Source organism: Marmota marmota, unplaced genomic scaffold (assembly GCF_001458135.2).
Source record: "Marmota marmota marmota unplaced genomic scaffold, marMar, whole genome shotgun sequence".
NCBI classification, from domain to species: Eukaryota; Metazoa; Chordata; class Mammalia; order Rodentia; family Sciuridae; genus Marmota; species Marmota marmota.
Window position 1 is genome coordinate 10,606,770 of NW_025999924.1, and position 8,360 is coordinate 10,615,129.

The following is an 8,360-nucleotide window of genomic DNA, read 5'->3' on the forward strand; positions in this document are numbered from 1 at the left end:
TTTTTTTTTTTTTTTTTTTTTTTTTTTTTGGTGGTTCTCTTTGAACATGACTCTTCAGGCACCTTAAAGCAGGGATCATGTTGAAAATCTCTTTGTGTGACTCATGGAAATATTACAGTTGACTTCCCCAAAATGGCTATAACATCTATGAATTTTTACAATAATTTCAGAGCAACAAACATTGGGAGAAATAAAACTAAGAATGTAAATCTCTGACACATTCATGAGTAAAATAAATATTCTGTGAATTGAGTATGTGAAATTTTTGTACAGTAAAATTTAGAAGAAAACAACACAGAGTCTAATTCCTAATTTTTTTTTATCTTTGCTAAGAAAGCTAGTCAATATTTTATTATTCTGTCTTCTAAGTGATAGAATATAAGGTTATGTGTCCATGATTAACTGTGGAGGAAATACCCTAAGCTAACAAAAAAAAAACCTAGAAAAAGCTAGGTTTTTCTTTTTATGAGCCTTATTTTGAATACTTTAGTCATGTGTGAGATATTAAGAAATTACCTCACCAATTCTTAAAAAAATTTATATTACTCTAACATTAAGGAGAAGAGATAGAATAAGGAGAGATAGCAGAATGAATCTGACCTAACTTTCCTTTGTACTTAATTGAGTATACCACAGTGAATCTCACAATCATGTATATCTATAGGACAATAATTTTTAAAAATAACTACAAGTAAGTAGCAAAAGATAAATAGAGTAGAGGGAAGAGGGCAGGAGAGGGAAGAGAGGAAGGGGGGAGAAAAATACTAGAGACCAAATTAGAACAAATTATATTTCATGTTTTTATGTTTATTTCAAAATGACTTCTACTGTCATGTATAATAAAATAACCAATAAAAAAAGGATTCTAAAAATTCCAGAAATAAATACAATTTTAGAGTTCAGATCTTCAATTTTGAAAATGATGCCCAAAATAATTAGGTAAAAAGTTAATGTATTGACTCTTATATTCCATAATGGTCTCATTTAGCACTAGAAAATGGTGAATATTACATAGCATTATGTTTCACATGTGAGGTGAATTAATAGCAAATGAGTTTTTTAATGGGATCATTTAGTTAATTTTCTTCCTTCCCAGTTTAATTCAATTATGAGGTATGTGATTGCATGCATGTATGTTCTATATACTCACAGCTTGTATTAGCACATGATAGGTATCAGTCAAAATGTATGTTAAGCTGCTATAACAAAGACTCCCAAATAAAATAATATAAATCAAATAGATGTTAACTTTTCTTTCTTTCTCCAATTTAGATAGCCCAAGCTGGAAAGATGGTCGTGTTGCAAGTTTTCATTCAGAGGTGCAGACTCCATCTATCTTCATATCCTGTCATTTAATTGGGGCTAGCTTCCTCATATTAAGTTAGTATGCTAACTCGTAAGCGGGGGAAAAAAGTGGAAGCCCAAGGCCAGTAGCCTCTCTTGATATGGATATATAAAAATCTGTGGACATATTTTCTGATGATATCAGAATTAGCCTAACTTAGTCACATGATCAAAACTAGCTGCAAGAACAAGTGAAAATGGAAACTGCCTAAGCAGTCATGTGCTCAGCTTAAACTTGGATCATTCTAGTAGGGAGAAAGGGAACATGGCAACCAAAGGACAATTAATGTGTTTCACCATAGTAAGCACTTAAACACATATATGATGCACTTATTTCTTAATTTATACATTCAATCTTTCCACGAGTATTCAATGAATACTATATCATGTGTTAGATACTGCATGTGGTACAGAGTTTCAGCCATGAAACAGCTTATACTGTAACAGAAAAATTATTTAGAAAATGAGTCTATGATCAGAGTTGGCATAACCAAGCACTGTGGTGCATGCCTGTAATCCCAGCAGTTCAGGAGGCTGAGACAGGGGGATCGCAGGTTCACAGCCAGCCTCAGCAACTGCAAGGCACTAAGGAACTTAATGAGACCCTGTCTCTAAATAAAATACAAAATGGGACTGGGATGTGGCTCAGTGGTTGGATGACCCTGAGTTCAATCCCTAGTACCGTCCCTTCCCCCAAAAACAGAGTTGGCATGATTGGAGAGAAAGAACATTAGCTCCAAACTTCAGCAATGTGTGTCTGTGTGTGTAACTTCACAATGATAGCTATCATCCCTTCCCTTTCAGTGTGTTTAGGTGAGTTCAACACACCACAGAGAAAGGGCATCTCTCCCTCCATCTTCAAATTCTCCAGGGTGGCATTCCAAGTTATCAGACACTCAGTTCAGTGCCAAATTCAACTGTGTTTCTTTCAGACATAAAATAAATTTTAAAAGTTTCCAACCAAACATCTCCCCTAAGTGTTTACTTTATCCACCCATTGCTATCACCATCCTCTATCACACCTCAGAAAATTCTCCTATTCTCTTTCCCTTTTTCTTTATCTCTTTTGAGTTCATAATTTAAATGATTTCAAAGTTTTACGAAAATAATAGGACTGAGTAAAGATTCTGCAGAAATCAAGACACAGTCCTTCTTTTAGCATGCTCCATTAGATCATACCAAACACCTGCAACCCCACGCAACACAGTGCATGTTGTCCATGGACAAAGAGCAAAGCCTCTGTCACCTTCATTAATGCAAAATTTTAAAGCTTATTAACTTTCCATCATACAAAGTAAGCCTATAGCTATGTGTTAGGTTGTAAAAAGCATCAACTACATGAAATGAAATGGTCAGGAAATCCCCTGATTTGCCTTTAAGGGTCAATCACAATCAAGTCCACTCTAATAAGCTTGGATTTTTACTTGTGATATCAATCATCCAAGTTAGTGCACTACCATCCAACATAGGGAATATACCAAAAGAGTTAAGAATGATGGCATTAAAAGATGTTTAGCAAAACAGTTCAAAACTATCTTTTTATTTGTAGACTAAATACATATTTCTAGCATGGCTTTCCTTTTTATATTTTTTGAAATATATTTTAAGGCAGTAATACATGATATTTTATATGCTAAGGATTACTATGTGCTGTGAACCAAAAAAATCCTTGGGGATAAAATGAGGGGTAAAGGAGGCATGGCTTTTTTATGTAAGCATTGCAAAACAAGTTGATTATGAAATGGTATTACTATTTATTATTAATGATTCATGAATTTTCAACTCATGAAAGATTATTCCTGTAATAATAATTGAAATTAGCATGTTTCTGATGACAGCAAGTTTTTGACTTTCATCTAACAATTCTTTATATTGAGATCCCTCAACATTTTTATAACAATTCAACTGAGATATAATTTACTTACAATAAAATCACCTATTTTAAGTGTTAGATGAATTTTGACAAATGTGCATCATAATCACGTTCAGTTTATCTTAAAAGAACTCATATCTGGACTCTTAATTGAAGGGTACACAGTAATGACCATAGAGCATATCTTCACTTGGACATCAGCACTCCCTCCTAACGTGCTAAGTAGAGTCATTATGCAAAGTGAATAACTCTAAGGGTGAGGATATCCTCAACAACCTCACTCCTACTTATGGGTTGAAAATGAGGCATAAGAAGGCCAACTGCCAGATAGTGCTGTTGCTCTGAGGCTTGTGTACAAACTGAAAGCTTGAAGTGCACCCTTCAGCACCAGCATTTGTTTCCAATGCATCCACTCTCCTCCCATGGCTTACCCCAGCCAAAGCAATACTGCTACAACCTCTTAGCATTCTCCTTCGAGCTCAGCCTGTAGACAAGCATGTTGTCCTGTCTGGAGTGTCCTCTTCACCAACACATTCCAAGCTGTGTTGGCTCAGGAGAATCTAAACTGGAGCCTAATGACAGATAACTGAAATCTTTTAAGAGAACTCAAAGGAAAAAAAAAAAGGAAGAAACTGGAGCTGCATGTCAACTCACACTATGTTGTCAGCTACTTTAGCTGACTGAGAAATACAATTCTTTGGAATGGAAGAAGTTTCAATGATAACCTTGTTGGGAAATGATATCAAAGGACAACGGTGTCACTTTTAAATGTGTAACTTAGTACTATCAGCCCTGTTAATTTATCTGGCCACTTTAACTCTTAAAACTGCTGCAGTTTCAGTATCGCTTATGCACAAGATCAGTTTATCGGTAGGCACAAGATTGTATACATGCAGAATAAGCACATTGCCTAGGTAAAAAGTAATTCATAGTAGTTAGGCATCAGAAACGTTAAGGTAAAAGTACTTATTAAACTAAAAAGATGTATTAGCTTAGTTGTCTTAAATTAGATATTAGTCTTTGATTCTCTTGTACCTACCAATGTTTTCAAAGTGTCCAGTTTGTATTTGGAGGTTATTATAAAACACAAGATATTTAGTGACTGTTCTAAAAAGCACAGGTGCTTTTAATTTAGTAACTTTGAGTCACAAGTAGCAGCCTTAATGGAAAAGTGAAGTATTCTATAGAAGCTAATGTTTGTGACCAGGTATAAAATAGATAACCAATGCCTGCATGTACATGCATGAGTGTTATAAGTGTGAGTATGTAGGTTTTTATCCACCCAGTTTTTAGCTTTTTCCTCCATTTTTATTTGCATATGCAAAATGCTTTTACTCTTTGATATTATGTCTATAATTTCTAAAAGTTAAAATGAAAAATATGAACCTCATAATGCATCAAAACATTCTCAATTCCTGATTTAAAGTTTGGTATGCTTGAATCTCCCGTTATGAATGATAGACATGTACCTGACCCATTCACCTCTTGCAAAATTTTGAAATGATAAGGGTCTTGAGTTTTGTGTAAAAAAAAAAAAAAAAACACTACAATTTTAAGTTCAGTATGTGAAGACTAATATTGTTTTATGAGAATATATATTTTTATAAAATAAAGTTTTTTTTTAGCGATTGTATTGAAAATTGCTATATTAATAACTACAGAGATAAAACATGTCAGTATTTCACCTTGTCTCCTTTCATTAATGAATTAAAATATTTTAAAATGCAATTGAAATTACTAAAAAGGCATATAAGTATCATTCACTTTTTCTGTATCAGTCATTTTTATAAAATAGGCATATTCATTAAATTCATTTTTGTAAAAAAGAAAAAGGTGATTTGACTCTTCTTAATTGCTCTCAACTTGAACTGTAGTTTAACACAGTACCTTCTCTGCTTATTTGAAATTAACTTTAGCAGCAAGTACTAATATTTCATGGCCAAATTCATGAGTGCATCAGCAATTCATAGCAGATACTGGTGGGAATTCTGAAAATTAACCCTTTACCAGACAAAAAATGTTCCAGAGTCCTGACATCCTGACATCCTTACATATTATCTACTCTCATTCAGAAATGACTCAAGAGGAATTTTTAAATGCCTACCACACACACACAAAGCTCTGTTTTCCAGGGAATCTGCCCAAATCGTTAACACTGACCAAGAAAAAAGAAATAGAGGGAAACAATAAAAAGACAAGGAGCCCTTCTCAATTCCCAAGCACTTTTTGATTGCTTTTTGTAGTACTAGATCTTTCTGAGTTGGATGCAAAGTTTCTTTCTGTTTTTCCAGATGTGAAGAGAACAATCAACACCATGCCCTACAAACACTAGTTCACATTAATAGAAAGTTAAAGCCACATCTATTCTAATTTGGACAAGTAAGATAATGATTTTGTTGTTGTTGTTAAAAATATAGAAACTAGTCCAGTCACAAGGTTCTTCTTTCAGGTTAGAAAAATTTTATTTTGGGGCTTCTTTGTCTCCAGTAACAGATAATAATATGCAATGCATTACATATCTCAAAATAGAAGATAGGAATTGTGTGTTCTCACCATCAAGAAATGATGAAAATTTAAGGTGATGGATATGCCAGTTACCCTGAGTTGGTCACTACCTAATGCATGCATAAATCAAAACATCACATTTGTACATCTCACAAATATGTACAAATATCATATGTGAATTCAAAAATAACTATTATTATTAAAAGGCAATTTTTCCACTGTGAACTTGAATAATCAATTTCTTGGAAATAACTTTAAGATAGGGAAAGGGTAGATGTGGCATCATATACTTTATTACCAACCAAAAGGAAATACTTGCATTTCAAACCCTTTAACACAGTTATCATAATTCTCAAATAAATGTTATAATTTTTTGTCTCCTAATGAAACACTTGCTTTTTCTAGTAATTATCTCTTATATCATTTTGGTTTACAATAAAGATGTGCTGAACAAATATGTAAAATTATTTCTGAAAGCTTTTTCCATATATTTTAAAAAATTAATCTACAATAACCAAATTAATGTATGTTTATGTACTAGAATTAGCTTTCATAGCTAAATTGTTTTTCCAAAAACCACTTTTTAACTATATTGAATGCTTGTTTTACAGCTGACAAAACCTAGCATAGAGCTTCAGTTAGCTTCTTCAAATATTAAGTAAATTACAAATGGTCAAGAGCACCTGTGATCTGTCAACTGTCCTATTTTACTGTCTATGAAGATATATGACTTTTTTCTACTTCTAGTATGACTATTATGATTAATATGACTATTATTTCATTTTTAATATGACTCTTAATTTTATATTGGGAGCATAGAAATAGAAATAGAAGCAAAAATATTCTTAATACAAGCAAGCAAAATATTTTTTTAATTCTCCAAAGTAATAAAAATATTTGAGAATTCCATTATTATAATAATGATACATCTCATGACAAATTATTTCTATTATCATAAAGTTTTTGCCTCATTTCCCCCTGGAAATCTAATAATAAACACATCAATTACTTTTAATTTTAAAATTTTACATTTAGGACTAGGGTTGTGGCTCTGCTGGACAGCGCTTGCCTTGCACATGTGAGGCATAGGGTTCAATCCTCAGCACAACATAAAAATAATTAAACAAAATAAAGGTATAAAAAGAATTTTTTTAAAACTGGGAATAGGAAAGACAGCAAAATGAGTTGAGCATAACCTTCCTATGTTCGTATATGAATACACAACAGTGAAACTCCACATTCATGTACAATAAGAAGAATGGGATCCTAATTAGAATAAGTTATACTGCATGTATATATAATACATCAAAATAAATTCTACTGTCATGTACATTTAAAAAGAACAAATCAATAAAAAATATGCCCTATTGTTATGTATATCTAAAAAGAACAAATAAGAAATTTGCATTTAAGTAAAACTTCTTGAAGTACAAGTTAAACTGTTTACTTATCATAAAACAATAACAAAACAATAATTTAAAATCAGCATATAATTGTACTAATTTGTATAAAAGGTAAACACTTAAAGACTCATTCATTCCAAAGAGCTTAGGAAATAAGACGTGTTCTGTGTGGAAATCAGTATAAGTAGGAGAAATTGTTTCAAATAATATTACAATTATTCCATATACTTTATTTCTGGCAAAATAATTGTTGTGACTCAGTGGTAGTGCTCGCCTAGCACATGCAAGGCGCTGGGCTCAATCCTCAGCACCACGTGAAAATAAATAAATAAAATAAAGGTATAGTGTCCAACTACAACTAATTATTTTTAAAAAAATAAAAACTAAATACCTGTAGTTGTCACCATAAAGAATTGGTAAATGATTGAGGAGATAGATATGTTTAACCTGTTTTAAATATTATGCACAATATACGTGTACCAAAACATTACATGGTATCTAATACATATGTACAATTTTAATGTTTTGGTATTAAAGAACGTCAAAACTAAAAAGAAAAAAAATACTGCTTCTTTCCTGGTAATTTCAGGCATTTTGAAGAGCATAATTTTTTTCAGACTATCACGATAATCATATTTTTTAAAGTGATGAAAAATTCTATTAGATATTGATTAATTAACTCCTGTGTTCACATATCAATTAACTTCCTAAAAGTGCTTATACTGTTAGTAGTCAATACCTGCTATGGCCCACACTGAACTTCACTTAATTTGTGCAAAAGCCTAAATATATAGATATAATTACTCTTGTTATATACAAGGGGAAATTCAGACTCATTATTATTAGTTAAATAATGTGCAGAAGATCATCTAGTTAGTAAACAGCAGGGCCAGGATTCAGCTAGGTTATACAGGACATCAAAGCCCGAGCATTATTCACTACACCACATTGCTTCTTGGGATAGCCACAGGAAAGAGTTCATTTTAGTTTTAAACAAATGCCTATATATTTCTGATACCATCAATAAAAAACGCATATTATATTCTGAATTGTGAATATATCATAATTATATACAGAGTATATAAAGTATACATTCATTATACAGTCACATACAAGTATGTGAAGGCTTCACCATTTTCAGAATTCATTTTCAAATACCTTCTCATATGCCATTCTAGATCTTGTAGCTTAGGGAAGGATTTATATATATATATATATATTTTTTTTTTTTTTTT